The sequence below is a fragment of the Pelobates fuscus genome, chromosome 2 (genome assembly GCF_036172605.1).
Source record: "Pelobates fuscus isolate aPelFus1 chromosome 2, aPelFus1.pri, whole genome shotgun sequence".
Lineage (NCBI taxonomy): Eukaryota > Metazoa > Chordata > Amphibia > Anura > Pelobatidae > Pelobates > Pelobates fuscus.
This window is the reverse complement of record NC_086318.1, coordinates 286,183,518-286,203,435: the sequence shown is the minus strand read 5'-3', so window position 1 is coordinate 286,203,435 and position 19,918 is coordinate 286,183,518. Positions and strand designations below refer to the sequence as shown.

The 19,918-nt window shown below is 41.7% G+C and overlaps 48 pseudogenes; all 48 read right to left on the bottom strand.

The window, feature by feature from the left end:
• Positions 1-91: 91 nt before the first annotated feature.
• LOC134596528 (5S ribosomal RNA) lies at positions 92-210 on the bottom strand (annotated as a pseudogene).
• Positions 211-344: 134 nt separating this feature from the next.
• Positions 345-463, bottom strand: LOC134589808 (5S ribosomal RNA; annotated as a pseudogene).
• Positions 464-597: 134 nt separating this feature from the next.
• On the bottom strand, positions 598-716 carry LOC134595607 (5S ribosomal RNA; annotated as a pseudogene).
• Positions 717-850: 134 nt separating this feature from the next.
• Positions 851-959, bottom strand: LOC134589257 (5S ribosomal RNA; annotated as a pseudogene).
• A 467-nt stretch (positions 960-1,426) lies between these two features.
• Positions 1,427-1,545, bottom strand: LOC134596372 (5S ribosomal RNA; annotated as a pseudogene).
• A 226-nt stretch (positions 1,546-1,771) lies between these two features.
• On the bottom strand, positions 1,772-1,890 carry LOC134596793 (5S ribosomal RNA; annotated as a pseudogene).
• Positions 1,891-2,024: 134 nt separating this feature from the next.
• On the bottom strand, positions 2,025-2,143 carry LOC134594201 (5S ribosomal RNA; annotated as a pseudogene).
• Positions 2,144-2,277: 134 nt separating this feature from the next.
• LOC134594531 (5S ribosomal RNA) lies at positions 2,278-2,396 on the bottom strand (annotated as a pseudogene).
• A 134-nt stretch (positions 2,397-2,530) lies between these two features.
• Positions 2,531-2,649, bottom strand: LOC134594512 (5S ribosomal RNA; annotated as a pseudogene).
• Positions 2,650-2,783: 134 nt separating this feature from the next.
• Positions 2,784-2,902, bottom strand: LOC134588663 (5S ribosomal RNA; annotated as a pseudogene).
• Positions 2,903-3,370: 468 nt separating this feature from the next.
• On the bottom strand, positions 3,371-3,489 carry LOC134589248 (5S ribosomal RNA; annotated as a pseudogene).
• A 225-nt stretch (positions 3,490-3,714) lies between these two features.
• LOC134596337 (5S ribosomal RNA) lies at positions 3,715-3,833 on the bottom strand (annotated as a pseudogene).
• A 225-nt stretch (positions 3,834-4,058) lies between these two features.
• Positions 4,059-4,177, bottom strand: LOC134597307 (5S ribosomal RNA; annotated as a pseudogene).
• A 225-nt stretch (positions 4,178-4,402) lies between these two features.
• On the bottom strand, positions 4,403-4,521 carry LOC134588951 (5S ribosomal RNA; annotated as a pseudogene).
• A 316-nt stretch (positions 4,522-4,837) lies between these two features.
• On the bottom strand, positions 4,838-4,956 carry LOC134596508 (5S ribosomal RNA; annotated as a pseudogene).
• Positions 4,957-5,181: 225 nt separating this feature from the next.
• LOC134587965 (5S ribosomal RNA) lies at positions 5,182-5,300 on the bottom strand (annotated as a pseudogene).
• Positions 5,301-6,102: 802 nt separating this feature from the next.
• Positions 6,103-6,221, bottom strand: LOC134595526 (5S ribosomal RNA; annotated as a pseudogene).
• Positions 6,222-6,446: 225 nt separating this feature from the next.
• LOC134597323 (5S ribosomal RNA) lies at positions 6,447-6,565 on the bottom strand (annotated as a pseudogene).
• A 134-nt stretch (positions 6,566-6,699) lies between these two features.
• Positions 6,700-6,818, bottom strand: LOC134594195 (5S ribosomal RNA; annotated as a pseudogene).
• A 468-nt stretch (positions 6,819-7,286) lies between these two features.
• Positions 7,287-7,405, bottom strand: LOC134595661 (5S ribosomal RNA; annotated as a pseudogene).
• A 134-nt stretch (positions 7,406-7,539) lies between these two features.
• LOC134595416 (5S ribosomal RNA) lies at positions 7,540-7,658 on the bottom strand (annotated as a pseudogene).
• A 478-nt stretch (positions 7,659-8,136) lies between these two features.
• Positions 8,137-8,255, bottom strand: LOC134588299 (5S ribosomal RNA; annotated as a pseudogene).
• Positions 8,256-8,480: 225 nt separating this feature from the next.
• On the bottom strand, positions 8,481-8,599 carry LOC134590512 (5S ribosomal RNA; annotated as a pseudogene).
• A 225-nt stretch (positions 8,600-8,824) lies between these two features.
• LOC134595269 (5S ribosomal RNA) lies at positions 8,825-8,943 on the bottom strand (annotated as a pseudogene).
• A 225-nt stretch (positions 8,944-9,168) lies between these two features.
• Positions 9,169-9,287, bottom strand: LOC134587964 (5S ribosomal RNA; annotated as a pseudogene).
• An 802-nt stretch (positions 9,288-10,089) lies between these two features.
• Positions 10,090-10,208, bottom strand: LOC134595515 (5S ribosomal RNA; annotated as a pseudogene).
• A 225-nt stretch (positions 10,209-10,433) lies between these two features.
• Positions 10,434-10,552, bottom strand: LOC134596171 (5S ribosomal RNA; annotated as a pseudogene).
• A 134-nt stretch (positions 10,553-10,686) lies between these two features.
• On the bottom strand, positions 10,687-10,805 carry LOC134594194 (5S ribosomal RNA; annotated as a pseudogene).
• A 468-nt stretch (positions 10,806-11,273) lies between these two features.
• Positions 11,274-11,392, bottom strand: LOC134595503 (5S ribosomal RNA; annotated as a pseudogene).
• A 225-nt stretch (positions 11,393-11,617) lies between these two features.
• Positions 11,618-11,736, bottom strand: LOC134596959 (5S ribosomal RNA; annotated as a pseudogene).
• Positions 11,737-11,870: 134 nt separating this feature from the next.
• Positions 11,871-11,989, bottom strand: LOC134595415 (5S ribosomal RNA; annotated as a pseudogene).
• Positions 11,990-12,467: 478 nt separating this feature from the next.
• LOC134588650 (5S ribosomal RNA) lies at positions 12,468-12,586 on the bottom strand (annotated as a pseudogene).
• Positions 12,587-12,811: 225 nt separating this feature from the next.
• On the bottom strand, positions 12,812-12,930 carry LOC134590392 (5S ribosomal RNA; annotated as a pseudogene).
• A 225-nt stretch (positions 12,931-13,155) lies between these two features.
• LOC134595255 (5S ribosomal RNA) lies at positions 13,156-13,274 on the bottom strand (annotated as a pseudogene).
• Positions 13,275-13,499: 225 nt separating this feature from the next.
• On the bottom strand, positions 13,500-13,618 carry LOC134587962 (5S ribosomal RNA; annotated as a pseudogene).
• Positions 13,619-14,419: 801 nt separating this feature from the next.
• LOC134595499 (5S ribosomal RNA) lies at positions 14,420-14,538 on the bottom strand (annotated as a pseudogene).
• A 225-nt stretch (positions 14,539-14,763) lies between these two features.
• LOC134596958 (5S ribosomal RNA) lies at positions 14,764-14,882 on the bottom strand (annotated as a pseudogene).
• Positions 14,883-15,016: 134 nt separating this feature from the next.
• Positions 15,017-15,135, bottom strand: LOC134594193 (5S ribosomal RNA; annotated as a pseudogene).
• A 468-nt stretch (positions 15,136-15,603) lies between these two features.
• LOC134595490 (5S ribosomal RNA) lies at positions 15,604-15,722 on the bottom strand (annotated as a pseudogene).
• A 225-nt stretch (positions 15,723-15,947) lies between these two features.
• On the bottom strand, positions 15,948-16,066 carry LOC134597632 (5S ribosomal RNA; annotated as a pseudogene).
• A 134-nt stretch (positions 16,067-16,200) lies between these two features.
• On the bottom strand, positions 16,201-16,319 carry LOC134595414 (5S ribosomal RNA; annotated as a pseudogene).
• Positions 16,320-17,121: 802 nt separating this feature from the next.
• Positions 17,122-17,240, bottom strand: LOC134595468 (5S ribosomal RNA; annotated as a pseudogene).
• A 225-nt stretch (positions 17,241-17,465) lies between these two features.
• On the bottom strand, positions 17,466-17,584 carry LOC134596512 (5S ribosomal RNA; annotated as a pseudogene).
• A 134-nt stretch (positions 17,585-17,718) lies between these two features.
• On the bottom strand, positions 17,719-17,837 carry LOC134588251 (5S ribosomal RNA; annotated as a pseudogene).
• Positions 17,838-18,062: 225 nt separating this feature from the next.
• LOC134595244 (5S ribosomal RNA) lies at positions 18,063-18,181 on the bottom strand (annotated as a pseudogene).
• A 316-nt stretch (positions 18,182-18,497) lies between these two features.
• Positions 18,498-18,616, bottom strand: LOC134588896 (5S ribosomal RNA; annotated as a pseudogene).
• Positions 18,617-18,750: 134 nt separating this feature from the next.
• On the bottom strand, positions 18,751-18,869 carry LOC134589050 (5S ribosomal RNA; annotated as a pseudogene).
• Positions 18,870-19,580: 711 nt separating this feature from the next.
• LOC134596016 (5S ribosomal RNA) lies at positions 19,581-19,699 on the bottom strand (annotated as a pseudogene).
• Between the last annotated feature and the right edge of the window lie 219 nt (positions 19,700-19,918).

Here is a 19,918-nt window from a genome sequence, read left to right as displayed (position 1 = left end):
AACTCTGGTTGCGACAAAAGACAAGACGCTTCTGGATAGGGAAAAAAGTGGTTTGATTATGACATCATAATGCAAAAAAGAAATAAACAAAAGCTTACGGCACCTGAGGTTCCTAGTTGGTCTCCCATACAAGTACTAACCAGGCCCGAGTCTGGATGGCTTCCGAGATCTGATGAGACCAGGCATTTTCAGAATGGTATGGCCGTAAGCGAAATCAAGAGAATGCGATCTCGCTAATGTTGGTAGAATATCAAACTCTGGTTGCGACAAAAGACAAGACGCTTCTGGATAGGGAAAAAAGTGGTCTGATTATGACATCATAATGCAAAAAAGAAATAAACAAAAGCTTACGGCACCTGAGGTTCCTAGTTGGTCTCCCATACAAGTACTAACCAGGCCCGAGTCTGGATGGCTTCCGAGATCTGACGAGATCAGGCATTTTCAGACTGGTATGGCCGTAAGTGAAATTAAGAGAATGCGATCTCGCTAATGTTGGTAGAATATCAAACTCTGGTTGCGACAAAAGACAAGACGCTTCTGGATAGGGAAAAAAGTGGTCTGATTATGACATCATAATGCAAAAAAGAAATAAACAAAAGCTTACGGCACCTGATGTTCCTAGTTGGTCTCCCATACAAGTACTAACCAGGCCCGAGTCTGGATGGCTTCCGAGAGCTGACGAGATCAGGCATTTTCAGACTGGTATGGCCGTAAGTGAAATTAAGAGAATGCGATCTCGCTAATGTTGGTAGAATATCAAACTCTGGTTGCGACAAAAGACAAGACGCTTCTGGATAGGGAAAAAAGTGGTCTGATTATGACATCATAATGCAAAAAAGAAATAAACAAAAGCTTACGGCACCTGAGGTTCCTAGTTGGTCTCCCATACAAGTACTAACCAGGCCCGAGTCTGGATGGCTTCCGAGATCAGGCATTTTCAGACTGGTATGGCCGTAAGTGAAATTAAGAGAATGCGATCTCGCTAATGTTGGTAGAATATCAAACTCTGGTTGCGACAAAAGACAAGACGCTTCTGGATAGGGAAAAAAGTGGTCTGATTATGACATCATAATGCAAAAAAGAAATAAACAAAAGCTTACGGCACCTGAGGTTCCTAGTTGGTCTCCCATACAAGTACTAACCAGGCCCGAGTCTGGATGGCTTCCGAGATCTGGCATTTTCAGACTGGTATGGCCGTAAGGGAAATTACGAGAATGCCATCTCGCTAATGTTGGTAGAATATCAAACTCTGGTTGCGACAAAAACAAGACGCTTCTGGACAGGGAAAAAAGTGGTCTGATTATGACATCATAATGCAAAAAAGAAATAAACAAAAGCTTACGGCACCTGAGGTTCCTAGTTGGTCTCCCATAGGGAAAAAAGTGGTCTGATTATGACATCATAATGCAAAAAAGAAATAAACAAACGCTTACGGCACCTGAGGTTCCTAGTTGGTCTCCCATACAAGTACTAACCAGGCCTGAGTCTGGATGGCTTCTGAGATCTGACGAGATCAGGCATTTTCAGACTGGTATGGCCGTAAGTGAAATTAAGAGAATGCGATCTCGCTAATGTTGGTAGAATATCAAACTCTGGTTGCGACAAAAGACAAGACGCTTCTGGATAGGGAAAAAAGTGGTCTGATTATGACATCATAATGCAAAAAAGAAATAAACAAAAGCTTACGGCACCTGAGGTTCCTAGTTGGTCTCCCATAGGGAAAAAAAGTGGTCTGATTATGACATCCTAATGCAAAAAAGAAATAAACAAAAGCTTACGGCACCTGAGGCTCCTAGTTAGTCTCCCATACAAGTACTAACCAGGCCCGAGTCTGGATGGCTTCCGAGATCTGACGAGATCAGGCATTTTCAGACTGGTATGGCCGTAAGTGAAATTAAGAGAATGCGATCTCGCTAATGTTGGTAGAATATCAAACTCTGGTTGCGACAAAAGACAAGACGCTTCTGGATAGGGAAAAAAGTGGTCTGATTATGACATCATAATGCAAAAAAGAAATAAACAAAAGCTTACGGCACCTGAGGTTCCTAGTTGGTCTCCCATACAAGTACTAACCAGACCCGAGTCTGGATGGTTTCCGAGATCTGACGAGATCAGGCATTTTCAGACTGGTATGGCCGTAAGCGAAATTAATAGAATGCGATCTCGTTAATGTTGGTAGAATATCAAACTCTGGTTGCGACAAAAGACAAGATGCTTCTGGATAGGGAAAAAAGTGGTCTGATTATGACATCATAATGCAAAAAAGAAATAAACAAAAGCTTACGGCACCTGAGGTTCCTAGTTGGTCTCCCATACAAGTACTAACCAGGCCCGAGTCTGGATGGCTTCTGAGATCTGACGAGATCAGGCATTTTCAGACTGGTATGGCCGTAAGTGAAATTAAGAGAATGCGATCTCGCTAATGTTGGTAGAATATCAAACTCTGGTTGCGACAAAAGACAAGACGCTTCTGGATAGGGAAAAAAGTGGTCTGATTATGACATCATAATGCAAAAAGGAAATAAACAAAAGCTTACGGCACCTGAGGTTCCTAGTTGGTCTCCCATACAAGTACTAACCAAGCCCGAGTCTGGATGGCTTCCGAGATCTGATGAGATCAGGCATTTTCAGACTGGTATGGCCGTAAGTGAAATTAAGAGAATGCGATCTCGCTAATGTTGGTAGAATATCAAACTCTGGTTGCGACAAAAGACAAGACGCTTCTGGATAGGGAAAAAAGTGGTCTGATTATGACATCATAATGCAAAAAAGAAATAAACAAAAGCTTACGGCACCTGAGGTTCCTAGTTGGTCTCCCATACAAGTACTAACCAGGCCCGAGTCTGGATGGCTTTCGAGAGCTGACGAGATCAGCCATTTTCAGACTGGTATGGCCGTAAGTGAAATTAAGAGAATGCGATCTCGCTAATGTTGGTAGAATATCAAACTCTGGTTGCGACAAAAGACAAGACGCTTCTGGATAGGGAAAAACGTGGTCTGATTATGACATCATAATGCAAAAAAGAAATAAACAAAAGCTTACGGCACCTGAGGTTCCTAGTTGGTCTCCCATACAAGTACTAACCAGGCCCGAGTCTGGATGGCTTCCGAGATCTGGCATTTTCAGACTGGTATGGCCGTAAGGGAAACTAAGAGAATGCGATCTCGCTAATGTTGGTAGAATATCAAACTCTGGTTGCGACAAAAGACAAGACGCTTCTGGACAGGGAAAAAAGTGGTCTGATTATGACATCATAATGCAAAAAAGAAATAAACAAAAGCTTACGGCACCTGAGGTTCCTAGTTGGTCTCCCATAGGGAAAAAAGTGGTCTGATTATGACATCATAATGCAAAAAAGAAATAAACAAAAGCTTACGGCACCTGAGGTTCCTAGTTGGTCTCCCATACAAGTACTAACCAGGCCCGAGTCTGGATGGCTTCTGAGATCTGACGAGATCAGGCATTTTCAGACTGGTATGGCCGTAAATGAAATTAAGAGAATGCAATCTCGCTAATGTTGGTAGAATATCAAACTCTGGTTGCGACAAAAGACAAGACGCTTCTGGATAGGGAAAAAAGTGGTCTGATTATGACATCATAATGCAAAAAAGAAATAAACAAAAGCTTACGGCACCTGAGGTTCCTAGTTGGTCTCCCATAGGGAAAAAAGTGGTCTGATTATGACATCATAATGCAAAAAAGAAATAAACAAAAGCTTACGGCACCTGAGGTTCCTAGTTGGTCTCCCATACAAGTACTAACCAGGCCCAAGTCTGGAGGGCTTCCGAGATCTGACGAGATCAGGCATTTTCAGACTGGTATGGCCGTAAGTTAAATTAAGAGAATGCGATCTCGCTAATGTTGGTAGAATATCAAACTCTGGTTGCGACAAAAGACAAGACGCTTCTGGATAGGGAAAAAAGTGGTCTGATTATGACATCATAATGCAAAAAAGAAATAAACAAAAGCTTACGGCACCTGAGGTTCCTAGTTGGTCTCCCATAGGGAAAAAAGTGGTCTGATTATGACATCATAATGCAAAAAAGAAATAAACAAAAGCTTACGGCACCTGAGGTTCCTAGTTGGTCTCCCATACAAGTACTAACCAGGCCCAAGTCTGGATGGCTTCCGAGATCTGACGAGATCAGGCATTTTCAGACTGGTATGGCCGTAAGTGAAATTAAGAGAATGCGATCTCGCTAATGTTGGTAGAATATCAAACTCTGGTTGCGACAAAAGACAAGACGCTTCTGGATAGGGAAAAAAGTGGTCTGATTATGACATCATAATGCAAAAAAGAAATAAACAAAAGCTTACGGCACCTGAGGTTCCTAGTTGGTCTCCCATAGGGAAAATAGTGGTCTGATTATGACATCATAATGCAAACAAGAAATAAACAAAAGCTTACGGCACCTGAGGTTCCTAGTTGGACTCCCATACAAGTACTAACCAGGCCGCAGTCTGGATGGCTTCCGAGATCTGACGAGATCAGGCATTTTAAGACTGGTATGGCCGTAAATGAAATTAAGAGAATGCGATCTCGCTAATGTTGGTAGAATATCAAACTCTGGTTGCGACAAAAGACAAGGCGCTTCTGGATAGGGAAAAAAGTGGTCTGATTATGACATCATAATGCAAAAAAGAAATAAACAAAAGCTTACGGCACCTGAGGTTCCTAGTTGGTCTCCCATAGGGAAAAAAGTGGTCTGATTATGACATCATAATGCAAAAAAGAAATAAACAAAAGCTTACGGCACCTGAGGTTCCTAGTTGGTCTCCCATAGGGAAAAAAGTGGTCTGATTATGACATCATAATGCAAAAAAGAAATAAACAAAAGCTTACGGCACCTGAGGTTACTAGTTGGTCGCCCATACAAGTACTAACCAGGCCCGAGTCTGGATGGCTTCTGAGATCTGACGAGATCAGGCATTTTCAGACTGGTATGGCCGTAAGTGAAATTAAGAGAATGCGATCTCGCTAATGTTGGTAGAATATCAAACTCTGGTTGCGACAAAAGACAAGACGCTTCTGGATAGGGAAAAAAGTGGTCTGATTATGACATCATAATGCAAAAAAGAAATAAACAAAAGCTTACGGCACCTGAGGTTCCTAGTTGGTCTCCCATAGGGAAAAAAGTGGTCTGATTATGACATCATAATGCAAAAAAGAAATAAACAAAAGCTTACGGCACCTGAGGTTCCTAGTTGGTCTCCCATACAAATACTAACCAGGCCCGAGTCTGGATGGCTTCCGAGATCTGACAAGATCAGGCATTTTCAGACTGGTATGGCCGTAAATGAAATTAAGAGAATGCGATCTCGCTAATGTTGGTAGAATATCAAACTCTGGTTGCGACAAAAGACAAGACGCTTCTGGATAGGGAAAAAAGTGGTCTGATTATGACATCATAATGCAAAAAAGAAATAAACAAAAGCTTACGGCACCTGAGGTTCCTAGTTGGTCTCCCATAGGGAAAAAAGTGGTCTGATTATGACATCATAATGCAAAAAAGAAATAAACAAAAGCTTACGGCACCTGAGGTTCCTAGTTGGTCTCCCATACAAATACTAACCAGGCCCGAGTCTGGATGGCTTCCGAGATCTGGCATTTTCAGACTGGTATGGCAGTAAGTGAAACTAAGAGAATGCGATCTCGCTAATGTTGGTAGAATATCAAACTCTGGTTGCGACAAAAGACAAGACGCTTCTGGATAGGGAAAAAAGTGGTCTGATTATGACATCATAATGCAAAAAAGAAATAAACAAAAGCTTACGGCATCTGAGGTTCCTAGTTGGTCTCCCATACAAGTACTAACCAGGCCCGTGTCTGGATGGCTTCCGAGATCAGGCATTTTCAGACTGGTATGGCCGTAAGTGAAATTAAGAGAATGCGATCTCGCTAATGTTGGTAGAATATCAAACTCTGGTTGCGACAATAGACAAGACGCTTCTGGATAGGGAAAAAAGTGGTCTGATTATGACATCATAATGCAAAAAAGAAATAAACAAAAGCTTACGGCACCTGAGGTTCCTAGTTGGTCTCCCATAGGGGAAAAAGTGGTCTGATTATGACATCATAATGCAAAAAAGAAATAAACAAAAGCTTACGGCACCTGAGGTTCCTAGTTGGTCTCCCATACAAGTACTAACCAGGCCCGAGTCTGGATGGCTTCCGAGATCTGACGAGATCAGGCATTTTCAGACTGGTATGGCCGTAAACGAAATTAAGAGAATGCGATCTCGCTAATGTTGGTAGAATATCAAACTCTGGTTGCGACAAAAGACAAGACGCTTCTGGATAGGGAAAAAAGTGGTCTGATTATGACATCATAATGCAAAAAAGAAATAAACAAAAGCTTACGGCACCTGAGGTTCCTAGTTGGTCTCCCATAGGGAAAAAAGTGGTCTGATTATGACATCATAATGCAAAAAAGAAATAAACAAAAGCTTACAGCACCTGAGGTTCCTAGTTGTTCTCCCATACAAGTACTAACCAGGCCCAAGTCTGGATGGCTTCCGAGATCTGACGAGATCAGGCATTTTCAGACTGGTATGGCCGTAAGTGAAATTAACAGAATGCGATCTCGTTAATGTTGGTAGAATATCAAACTCTGGTTGCGACAAAAGACAAGATGCTTCTGGATAGGGAAAAAAGTGGTCTGATTATGACATCATAATGCAAAAAAGAAATAAACAAAAGCTTACGGCACCTGAGGTTCCTAGTTGGTCGCCCATACAAGTACTAACCAGGCCCGAGTCTGGATGGCTTCTGAGATCTGACGAGATCAGGCATTTTCAGACTGGTATGGCCATAAGTGAAATTAAGAGAATGCGATCTCACTAATGTTGGTAGAATATCAAACTCTGGTTGCGACAAAAGACAAGACGCTTCTGGATAGGGAAAAAAGTGGTCTGATTATGACATCATAATGCAAAAAAGAAAAAAACAAAAGCTTACGGCATCTGAGGTTCCTAGTTGGTCTCCCATACAAGTACTAACCAGGCCCGAGTCTGGATGGCTTCCGAGATCAGGCATTTTCAGACTGGTATGGCCGTAAGTGAAATTAAGAGAATGCGATCTCGCTAATGTTGGTAGAATATCAAACTCTGGTTGCGACAAAAGACAAGACGCTTCTGGATAGGGAAAAAAGTGGTCTGATTATGACATCATAATGCAAAAAAGAAATAAACAAAAGCTTACGGCAAATGAGGTTCATAGTTGGTCTCCCATAGGGAAAAAAGTGGTCTGATTATGACATCATAATGCAAAAAAGAAATAAACAAAAGCTTACGGCACCTGAGGTTCCTAGTTGGTCTCCCATACAAGTACTAACCAGGCCCAAGTCTGGATGGCTTCCGAGATCTGACAAGATCAGGCATTTTCAGACTGGTATGGCCGTAAGTGAAATTAAGAGAATGCGATCTCGTTAATGTTGGTAGAATATCAAACTCTGGTTGCGACAAAAGACAAGATGCTTCTGGATAGGGAAAAAAGTGGTCTGATTATGACATCATAATGCAAAAAAGAAATAAACAAAAGCTTACGGCACCTGAGGTTCCTAGTTGGTCGCCCATACAAGTACTAACCAGGCCCGAGTCTGGATGGCTTCTGAGATCTGACAAGATCAGGCATTTTCAGACTGGTATGGCCGTAAGTGAAATTAAGAGAATGCGATCTCGCTAATGTTGGTAGAATATCAAACTCTGGTTGCGACAAAAGACAAGACGCTTCTGGATAGGGAAAAAAGTGGTCTGATTATGACATCATAATGCAAAAAAGAAATAAACAAAAGCTTACGGCACCTGAGGTTCCTAGTTGGTCTCCCATAGGGAAAAAAGTGGTCTGATTAAGACATCATAATGCAAAAAAGAAATAAACAAAAGCTTACGGCACCTGAGGTTCCTAGTTGGTCTCCCATACAAATACTAACCAGGCCCGAGTCTGGATGGCTTCCGAGATCTGACGATATCAGCCATTTTCAGACTGGTATGAACGTAAGTGAAATTAAAAGAATGCGATCTCGCTAATGTTGGTAGAATATCAAACTCTGGTTGCGACAAAAGACAAGACGCTTCTGGATAGGGAAAAAAGTGGTCTGATTATGACATCATAATGCAAAAAAGAAATAAACAAAAGCTTACGGCATCTGAGGTTCCTAGTTGGTTTCCCATACAAGTACTAACCAGGCCCGTGTCTGGATAGCTTCCGAAATCTGACGAGATCAGGCATTTTCAGACTGGTATGGCCGTAAGTGAAATTAAGAGAATGCGATCTCGCTAATGTTGGTAGAATATCAAACTCTGGTTGCGACAATAGACAAGACGCTTCTGGATAGGGAAAAAAGTGGTCTGATTATGACATCATAATGCAAAAAAGAAATAAACAAAAGCTTACGGCACCTGAGGTTCCTAGTTGGTCTCCCATAGGGAAAAAAGTGGTCTGATTATGACATCATAATGCAAAAAAGAAATAAACAAAAGCTTACGGCACCTGAGGTTCCTAGTTGGTCTCCCATACAAGTACTAACCAGGCCCGAGTCTGGATGGCTTCCGAGATCTGACGAGATCAGGCATTTTCAGACTGGTATGGCCGTAAGCGAAATTAAGTGAATGCGATCTCGCTAATGTTGGTAGAATATCAAACTCTGGTTGCGACAAAAGACAAGACGCTTCTGGATAGGGAAAAAAGTGGTCTGATTATGACATCATAATGCAAAAAAGAAATAAACAAAAGCTTACGGCACCTGAGGTTCCTAGTTGGTCTCCCATAGGGAAAAAAGTGGTCTGATTATGACATCATAATGCAAAAAAGAAATAAACAAAAGCTTACGGCACCTGAGGTTCCTAGTTGGTCGCCCATACAAGTACTAACCAGGCCCGAGTCTGGATGGCTTCTGAGATCTGACGAGATCAGGCATTTTCAGACTGGTATGGCCGTAAGTGAAATTAAGAGAATGCGATCTCGCTAATGTTGGTAGAATATCAAACTCTGGTTGCGACAAAAGACAAGACGCTTCTGGATAGGGAAAAAAGTGGTCTGATTATGACATCATAATGCAAAAAAGAAATAAACAAAAGCTTACGGCACCTGAGGTTCCTAGTTGGTCTCCCATAGGGAAAAAAGTGGTCTGATTATGACATCATAATGCAAAAAAGAAATAAACAAAAGCTTACGGCACCTGAGGTTCCTAGTTGGTCTCCCATACAAATACTAACCAGGCCCGAGTCTGGATGGCTTCCGAGATCTGACAAGATCAGGCATTTTCAGACTGGTATGGCCGTAAATGAAATTAAGAGAATGCGATCTCGCTAATGTTGGTAGAATATCAAACTCTGGTTGCGACAAAAGACAAGACGCTTCTGGATAGGGAAAAAAGTGGTCTGATTATGACATCATAATGCAAAAAAGAAATAAACAAAAGCTTACGGCACCTGAGGTTCCTAGTTGGTCTCCCATAGGGAAAAAAGTGGTCTGATTATGACATCATAATGCAAAAAAGAAATAAACAAAAGCTTACGGCACCTGAGGTTCCTAGTTGGTCTCCCATACAAATACTAACCAGGCCCGAGTCTGGATGGCTTCCGAGATCTGGCATTTTCAGACTGGTATGGCCGTAAGTGAAATTAAGAGAATGCGATCTCCCTAATGTTGGTAGAATATCAAACTCTGGTTGCGACAAAAGACAAGACGCTTCTGGATAGGGAAAAAAGTGGTCTGATTATGACATCATAATGCAAAAAAGAAATAAACAAAAGCTTACGGCATCTGAGGTTCCTAGTTGGTCTCCCATACAAGTACTAACCAGGCCCGTGTCTGGATGGCTTCCGAGATCAGGCATTTTCAGACTGGTATGGCCGTAAGTGAAATTAAGAGAATGCGATCTCGCTAATGTTGGTAGAATATCAAACTCTGGTTGCGACAATAGACAAGACGCTTCTGGATAGGGAAAAAAGTGGTCTGATTATGACATCATAATGCAAAAAAGAAATAAACAAAAGCTTACGGCACCTGAGGTTCCTAGTTGGTCTCCCATAGGGGAAAAAGTGGTCTGATTATGACATCATAATGCAAAAAAGAAATAAACAAAAGCTTACGGCACCTGAGGTTCCTAGTTGGTCTCCCATACAAGTACTAACCAGGCCCGAGTCTGGATGGCTTCCGAGATCTGACGAGATCAGGCATTTTCAGACTGGTATGGCCGTAAACGAAATTAAGAGAATGCGATCTCGCTAATGTTGGTAGAATATCAAACTCTGGTTGCGACAAAAGACAAGACGCTTCTGGATAGGGAAAAAAGTGGTCTGATTATGACATCATAATGCAAAAAAGAAATAAACAAAAGCTTACGGCACCTGAGGTTCCTAGTTGGTCTCCCATAGGGAAAAAAGTGGTCTGATTATGACATCATAATGCAAAAAAGAAATAAACAAAAGCTTACGGCACCTGAGGTTCCTAGTTGTTCTCCCATACAAGTACTAACCAGGCCCAAGTCTGGATGGCTTCCGAGATCTGATGAGATCAGGCATTTTCAGACTGGTATGGCCGTAAGTGAAATTAAGAGAATGCGATCTCGTTAATGTTGGTAGAATATCAAACTCTGGTTGCGACAAAAGACAAGATGCTTCTGGATAGGGAAAAAAGTGGTCTGATTATGACATCATAATGCAAAAAAGAAATAAACAAAAGCTTACGGCACCTGAGGTTCCTAGTTGGTCGCCCATACAAGTACTAACCAGGCCCGAGTCTGGATGGCTTCTGAGATCTGACGAGATCAGGCATTTTCAGACTGGTATGGCCATAAGTGAAATTAAGAGAATGCGATCTCACTAATGTTGGTAGAATATCAAACTCTGGTTGCGACAAAAGACAAGACGCTTCTGGATAGGGAAAAAAGTGGTCTGATTATGACATCATAATGCAAAAAAGAAAAAAACAAAAGCTTACGGCATCTGAGGTTCCTAGTTGGTCTCCCATACAAGTACTAACCAGGCCCGAGTCTGGATGGCTTCCGAGATCAGGCATTTTCAGACTGGTATGGCCGTAAGTGAAATTAAGAGAATGCGATCTCGCTAATGTTGGTAGAATATCAAACTCTGGTTGCGACAATAGACAAGACGCTTCTGGATAGGGAAAAAAGTGGTCTGATTATGACATCATAATGCAAAAAAGAAATAAACAAAAGCTTACGGCACCTGAGGTTCCTAGTTGGTCTCCCATAGGGGAAAAAGTGGTCTGATTATGACATCATAATGCAAAAAAGAAATAAACAAAAGCTTACGGCACCTGAGGTTCCTAGTTGGTCTCCCATACAAGTACTAACCAGGCCCGAGTCTGGATGGCTTCCGAGATCTGACGAGATCAGGCATTTTCAGACTGGTATGGCCGTAAACGAAATTAAGAGAATGCGATCTCGCTAATGTTGGTAGAATATCAAACTCTGGTTGCGACAAAAGACAAGACGCTTCTGGATAGGGAAAAAAGTGGTCTGATTATGACATCATAATGCAAAAAAGAAATAAACAAAAGCTTACGGCAAATGAGGTTCATAGTTGGTCTCCCATAGGGAAAAAAGTGGTCTGATTATGACATCATAATGCAAAAAAGAAATAAACAAAAGCTTACGGCACCTGAGGTTCCTAGTTGTTCTCCCATACAAGTACTAACCAGGCCCAAGTCTGGATGGCTTCCGAGATCTGACGAGATCAGGCATTTTCAGACTGGTATGGCCGTAAGTGAAATTAAGAGAATGCGATCTCGTTAATGTTGGTAGAATATCAATCTCTGGTTGCGACAAAAGACAAGATGCTTCTGGATAGGGAAAAAAGTGGTCTGATTATGACATCATAATGCAAAAAAGAAATAAACAAAAGCTTACGGCACCTGAGGTTCCTAGTTGGTCGCCCATACAAGTACTAACCAGGCCCGAGTCTGGATGGCTTCTGAGATCTGACAAGATCAGGCATTTTCAGACTGGTATGGCCGTAAGTGAAATTAAGAGAATGCGATCTCGCTAATGTTGGTAGAATATCAAACTCTGGTTGCGACAAAAGACAAGACGCTTCTGGATAGGGAAAAAAGTGGTCTGATTATGACATCATAATGCAAAAAAGAAATAAACAAAAGCTTACGGCACCTGAGGTTCCTAGTTGGTCTCCCATAGGGAAAAAAGTGGTCTGATTAAGACATCATAATGCAAAAAAGAAATAAACAAAAGCTTACGGCACCTGAGGTTCCTAGTTGGTCTCCCATACAAATACTAACCAGGCCCGAGTCTGGATGGCTTCCGAGATCTGACGATATCAGCCATTTTCAGACTGGTATGAACGTAAGTGAAATTAAAAGAATGCGATCTCGCTAATGTTGGTAGAATATCAAACTCTGGTTGCGACAAAAGACAAGACGCTTCTGGATAGGGAAAAAAGTGGTCTGATTATGACATCATAATGCAAAAAAGAAATAAACAAAAGCTTACGGCATCTGAGGTTCCTAGTTGGTCTCCCATACAAGTACTAACCAGGCCCGTGTCTGGATAGCTTCCAAAATCTGACGAGATCAGGCATTTTCAGACTGGTATGGCCGTAAGTGAAATTAAGAGAATGCGATCTCGCTAATGTTGGTAGAATATCAAACTCTGGTTGCGACAATAGACAAGACGCTTCTGGATAGGGAAAAAAGTGGTCTGATTATGACATCATAATGCAAAAAAGAAATAAACAAAAGCTTACGGCACCTGAGGTTCCTAGTTGGTCTCCCATAGGGAAAAAAGTGGTCTGATTATGACATCATAATGCAAAAAAGAAATAAACAAAAGCTTACGGCACCTGAGGTTCCTAGTTGGTCTCCCATACAAGTACTAACCAGGCCCGAGTCTGGATGGCTTCCGAGATCTGACGAGATCAGGCATTTTCAGACTGGTATGGCCGTAAGCGAAATTAAGTGAATGCGATCTCGCTAATGTTGGTAGAATATCAAACTCTGGTTGCGACAAAAGACAAGACGCTTCTGGATAGGGAAAAAAGTGGTCTGATTATGACATCATAATGCAAAAAAGAAATAAACAAAAGCTTACGGCACCTGAGGTTCCTAGTTGGTCTCCCATAGGGAAAAAAGTGGTCTGATTATGACATCATAATGCAAAAAAGAAATAAACAAAAGCTTACGGCACCTGAGGTTCCTAGTTGGTCGCCCATACAAGTACTAACCAGGCCCGAGTCTGGATGGCTTCTGAGATCTGACGAGATCAGGCATTTTCAGACTGGTATGGCCGTAAGTGAAATTAAGAGAATGCGATCTCGCTAATGTTGGTAGAATATCAAACTCTGGTTGCGACAAAAGACAAGACGCTTCTGGATAGGGAAAAAAGTGGTCTGATTATGACATCATAATGCAAAAAAGAAATAAACAAAAGCTTACGGCACCTGAGGTTCCTAGTTGGTCTCCCATAGGGAAAAAAGTGGTCTGATTATGACATCATAATGCAAAAAAGAAATAAACAAAAGCTTACGGCACCTGAGGTTCCTAGTTGGTCTCCCATACAAATACTAACCAGGCCCGAGTCTGGATGGCTTCCGAGATCTGACAAGATCAGGCATTTTCAGACTGGTATGGCCGTAAATGAAATTAAGAGAATGCGATCTCGCTAATGTTGGTAGAATATCAAACTCTGGTTGCGACAAAAGACAAGACGCTTCTGGATAGGGAAAAAAGTGGTCTGATTATGACATCATAATGCAAAAAAGAAATAAACAAAAGCTTACGGCACCTGAGGTTCCTAGTTGGTCTCCCATAGGGAAAAAAGTGGTCTGATTATGACATCATAATGCAAAAAAGAAATAAACAAAAGCTTACGGCACCTGAGGTTCCTAGTTGGTCTCCCATACAAATACTAACCAGGCCCAAGTCTGGATGGCTTCCGAGATCTGGCATTTTCAGACTGGTATGGCCGTAAGTGAAATTAAGAGAATGCGATCTCTCTAATGTTGGTAGAATATCAAACTCTGGTTGCGACAAAAGACAAGACGCTTCTGGATAGGGAAAAAAGTGGTCTGATTATGACATCATAATGCAAAAAAGAAATAAACAAAAGCTTACGTCATCTGAGGTTCCTAGTTGGTCTCCCATACAAGTACTAACCAGGCCCGTGTCTGGATGGCTTCCGAGATCAGGCATTTTCAGACTGGTATGGCCGTAAGTGAAATTAAGAGAATGCGATCTCGCTAATGTTGGTAGAATATCAAACTCTGGTTGCGAAAATAGACAAGACGCTTCTGGATAGGGAAAAAAGTGGTCTGATTATGACATCATAATGCAAAAAAGAAATAAACAAAAGCTTACGGCACCTGAGGTTCCTAGTTGGTCTCCCATAGGGGAAAAAGTGGTCTGATTATGACATCATAATGCAAAAAAAAATAAACAAAAGCTTACGGCACCTGAGGTTCCTAGTTGGTCTCCCATACAAGTACTAACCAGGCCCGAGTCTGGATGGCTTCCGAGATCTGACAAGATCAGGCATTTTCAGACTGGTATGGCCGTAAACGAAATTAAGAGAATGCGATCTCGCTAATGTTGGTAGAATATCAAACTCTGGTTGCGACAAAAGACAAGACGCTTCTGGATAGGGAAAAAAGTGGTCTGATTATGACATCATAATGCAAAAAAGAAATAAACAAAAGCTTACGGCACCTGAGGTTCCTAGTTGGTCTCCCATAGGGAAAAAAGTGGTCTGATTATGACATCATAATGCAAAAAAGAAATAAACAAAAGCTTACGGCACCTGAGGTTCCTAGTTGTTCTCCCATACAAGTACTAACCAGGCCCAAGTCTGGATGGCTTCCGAGATCTGACGAGATCAGGCATTTTCAGACTGGTATGGCCGTAAGTGAAATTAAGAGAATGCGATCTCACTAATGTTGGTAGAATATCAAACTCTGGTTGCGACAAAAGACAAGACGCTTCTGGATAGGGAAAAAAGTGGTCTGATTATGACATCATAATGCAAAAAAGAAATAAACAAAAGCTTACGGCACCTGAGGTTCCTAGTTGGTCGCCCATACAAGTACTAACCAGGCCCGAGTCTGGATGGCTTCTGAGATCTGACGAGATCAGGCATTTTCAGACTGGTATGGCCATAAGTGAAATTAAGAGAATGCGATCTCACTAATGTTGGTAGAATATCAAACTCTGGTTGCGACAAAAGACAAGACGCTTCTGGATAGGGAAAAAAGTGGTCTGATTATGACATCATAATGCAAAAAAGAAATAAACAAAAGCTTACGGCATCTGAGGTTCCTAGTTGGTCTCCCATACAAGTACTAACCAGGCCCGAGTCTGGATGGCTTCCGAGATCAGGCATTTTCAGACTGGTATGGCCGTAAGTGAAATTAAGAGAATGCGATCTCGCTAATGTTGGTAGAATATCAAACTCTGGTTGCGACAATAGACAAGACGCTTCTGGATAGGGAAAAAAGTGGTCTGATTATGACATCATAATGCAAAAAAGAAATAAACAAAAGCTTACGGCACCTGAGGTTCCTAGTTGGTCTCCCATAGGGGAAAAAGTGGTCTGATTATGACATCATAATGCAAAAAAGAAATAAACAAAAGCTTACGGCACCTGAGGTTCCTAGTTGGTCTCCCATACAAGTACTAACCAGGCCCGAGTCTGGATGGCTTCCGAGATCTGACGAGATCAGGCATTTTCAGACTGGTATGGCCGTAAACGAAATTAAGAGAATGCGATCTCGCTAATGTTGGTAGAATATCAAACTCTGGTTGCGACAAAAGACAAGACGCTTCTGGATAGGGAAAAAAGTGGTCTGATTATGACATCATAATGCAAAAAAGAAATAAACAAAAGCTTACGGCACCTGAGGTTCCTAGTTGGTCTCCCATAGGGAAAAAAGTGGTCTGATTATGACATCATAATGCAAAAAAGAAATAAACAAAAGCTTACGGCACCTGAGGTTCCTAGTTGTTCTCTCATACAAGTACTAAGCAGGCCCAAGTCTGGATGGCTTCCGAGATCTGACGAGATCAGGCATTTTCAGACTGGTATGGCCGTAAGTGAAATTAAGAGAATGCGATCTCGTTAATGTTGGTAGAATATCAAACTCTGGTTGCGACAAAAGACAAGATGCTTCTGGATAGGGAAAAAAGTGGTCTGATTATGACATCATAATGCAAAAAAGAAATAAACAAAAGCTTACGGCACCTGAGGTTCCTAGTTGGTCGCCCATACAAGTACTAACCAGGCCCGAGTCTGGATGGCTTCTGAGATCTGACAAGATCAGGCATTTTCAGACTGGTATGGCCGTAAGTGAAATTAAGAGAATGCGATCTCGCTAATGTTGGTAGAATATCAAACTCTGGTTGCGACAAAAGACAAGACGCTTCTGGATAGGGAAAAAAGTGGTCTGATTATGACATCATAATGCAAAAAAGAAATAAACAAAAGCTTACGGCACCTGAGGTTCCTAGTTGGTCTCCCATAGGGAAAAAAGTGGTCTGATTATGACATCATAATGCAAAAAAGAAATAAACAAAAGCTTACGGCACCTGAGGTTCCTAGTTGGTCTCCCATACAAATACTAACCAGGCCCGAGTCTGGATGGCTTCCGAGACCTGGCATTTTCAGACTGGTATGGCCGTAAGTGAAATTAAGAGAATGCGATCTCGCTAATGTTGGTAGAATATCAAACTCTGGTTGCGACAAAAGACAAGACGCTTCTGGATAGGGAAAAAAGTGGTCTGATTATGACATCATAATGCAAAAAAGAAATAAACAAAAGCTTACGGCATCTGAGGTTCCTAGTTGGTCTCCCATACAAGTACTAACCAGGCCCGTGTCTGGATGGCTTCCGAGATCAGGCATTTTCAGACTGGTATGGCCGTAAGTAAAATTAAGAGAATGCGATCTCGCTAATGTTGGTAGAATATCAAACTCTGGTTGCGACAATAGACAAGACGCTTCTGGATAGGGAAAAAAGTGGTCTGATTATGACATCATAATGCAAAAAAGAAATAAACAAAAGCTTACGGCACCTGAGGTTCCTAGTTGGTCTCCCATAGGGGAAAAAGTGGTCTGATTATGACATCATAATGCAAAAAAGAAATAAACAAAACCTTACGGCACCTGAGGTTCCTAGTTGGTCTCCCATACAAGTACTAACCAGGCCCGAGTCTGGATGGCTTCCGAGATCTGACGAGATCAGGCATTTTCAGACTGGTATGGCCGTAAACGAAATTAAGAGAATGCGATCTCGCTAATGTTGGTAGAATATCAAACTCTGGTTGCGACAAAAGACAAGACGCTTCTGGATAGGGAAAAAAGTGGTCTGATTATGACATCATAATGCAAAAAAGAAATAAACAAAAGCTTACGGCACCTGAGGTTCCTAGTTGGTCTCCCATAGGGGAAAAAGTGGTCTGATTATGACATCATAATGCAAAAAAGAAATAAACAAAACCTTACGGCACCTGAGGTTCCTAGTTGGTCTCCCATACAAGTACTAACCAGGCCCGAGTCTGGATGGCTTCCGAGATCTGACGAGATCAGGCATTTTCAGACTGGTAGGGCCGTAAGTGAAATTAAGAGAATGTGATCTCGCTAATGTTGGTAGAATATAAAACTCTGGTTGCGACAAAAGACAAGACGCTTCTGGATAGGGAAAAAAGTGGTCTGATTATGACATCATAATGCAAAAAAGAAATAAACAAAAGCTTACGGCACCTGAGGTTCCTAGTTGGTCTCCCATACAAGTACTAACCAGGCGCGAGTCTGGATGGCTTCCGAGATCTGACGAGATCAGGCATTTTCAGACTGGTAGGGCCGTAAGTGAAATTAAGAGAATGTGATCTCGCTAATGTTGGTAGAATATAAAACTCTGGTTGCGACAAAAGACAAGACGCTTCTGGATAGGGAAAAAAGTGGTCTGATTATGACATCATAATGCAAAAAAGAAATAAACAAAAGCTTACGGCACCTGAGGTTCCTAGTTGGTCTCCCATAGGGAAAAAAGTGGTCTGATTATGACATCATAATGCAAAAAAGAAATAAACAAAAGCTTACGGCACCTGAGGTTCCTAGTTGGTCGCCCATACAAGTACTAACCAGGCCCGAGTCTGGATGGCTTCTGAGATCTGACGAGATCAGGCATTTTCAGACTGGTATGGCCGTAAGTGAAATTAAGAGAATGCGATCTCGCTAATGTTGGTAGAATATCAAACTCTGGTTGCGACAAAAGACAAGACGCTTCTGGATAGGGAAAAAAGTGGTCTGATTATGACATCATAATGCAAAAAAGAAATAAACAAAAGCTTATGGCACCTGAGGTTCCTAGTTGGTCTCCCATAGGGAAAAAAGTGGTCTGATTATGACATCATAATGCAAAAAAGAAATAAACAAAAGCTTACGGCACCTGAGGTTCCTAGTTGGTCTCCCATAGGGAAAAAAGTGGTCTGATTATGACATCATAATGCAAAAAAGAAATAAACAAAAGCTTACGGCACCTGAGGTTCCTAGTTGGTCTCCCATACAAATATTAACCAGGCCCGAGTCTGGATGGCTTCCGAGATCTGACAAGATCAGGCATTTTCAGACTGGTATGGCCGTAAATGAAATTAAGAGAATGCGATCTCGCTAATGTTGGTAGAATATCAAACTCTGGTTGCGACAAAAGACAAGACGCTTCTGGATAGGGAAAAAAGTGGTCTGATTATGACATCATAATGCAAAAAAGAAATAAACAAAAGCTTACGGCACCTTAGGTTCCTAGTTGGTCTACCATACAAGTACTAACCAGGCCCGAGTCTTGATGGCTTCCGAGATCTGACGAGATCAGGCATTTTCAGACTGGTATGGCCGTAAGGGAAATTAAGAGAATGCGATCTCGCTAATGTTGGTAGAATATCAAACTCTGGTTGCGACAATAGACAAGACGCTTCTGGATAGGGAAAAAAGTGGTCTGATTATGACATCATAATGCAAAAAAGAAATAAACAAAAGCTTACGGCACCTGAGGTTCCTAGTTGGTCTCCCATAGGGAAAAAAGTGGTCTGATTATGACATCATAATGCAAAAAAGAAATAAACAAAAGCTTACGGCACCTGAGGTTCCTAGTTGGTCTCCCATACAAATACTAACCAGGCCCGAGTCTGGATGGCTTCCGAGACCTGGCATTTTCAGACTGGTATGGCCGTAAGTGAAATTAAGAGAATGCGATCTCGCTAATGTTGGTAGAATATCAAACTCTGGTTGCGACAAAAGACAAGACGCTTCTGGATAGGGAAAAAAGTGGTCTGATTATGACATCATAATGCAAAAAAGAAATAAACAAAAGCTTACGGCATCTGAGGTTCCTAGTTGGTCTCCCATACAAGTACTAACCAGGCCCGTGTCTGGATGGCTTCCGAGATCAGGCATTTTCAGACTGGTATGGCCGTAAGTGAAATTAAGAGAATGCGATCTCGCTAATGTTGGTAGAATATCAAACTCTGGTTGCGACAATAGACAAGACGCTTCTGGATAGGGAAAAAAGTGGTCTGATTATGACATCATAATGCAAAAAAGAAATAAACAAAAGCTTACGGCACCTGAGGTTCCTAGTTGGTCTCCCATACAAGTACTAACCAGGCCCGAGTCTGGATGGCTTCCGAGATCTGACGAGATCAGGCATTTTCAGACTGGTAGGGCCGTAAGTGAAATTAAGAGAATGTGATCTCGCTAATGTTGGTAGAATATAAAACTCTGGTTGCGACAAAAGACAAGACGCTTCTGGATAGGGAAAAAAGTGGTCTGATTATGACATCATAATGCAAAAAAGAAATAAACAAAAGCTTACGGCACCTGAGGTTCCTAGTTGGTCTCCCATAGGGAAAAAAGTGGTCTGATTATGACATCATAATGCAAAAAAGAAATA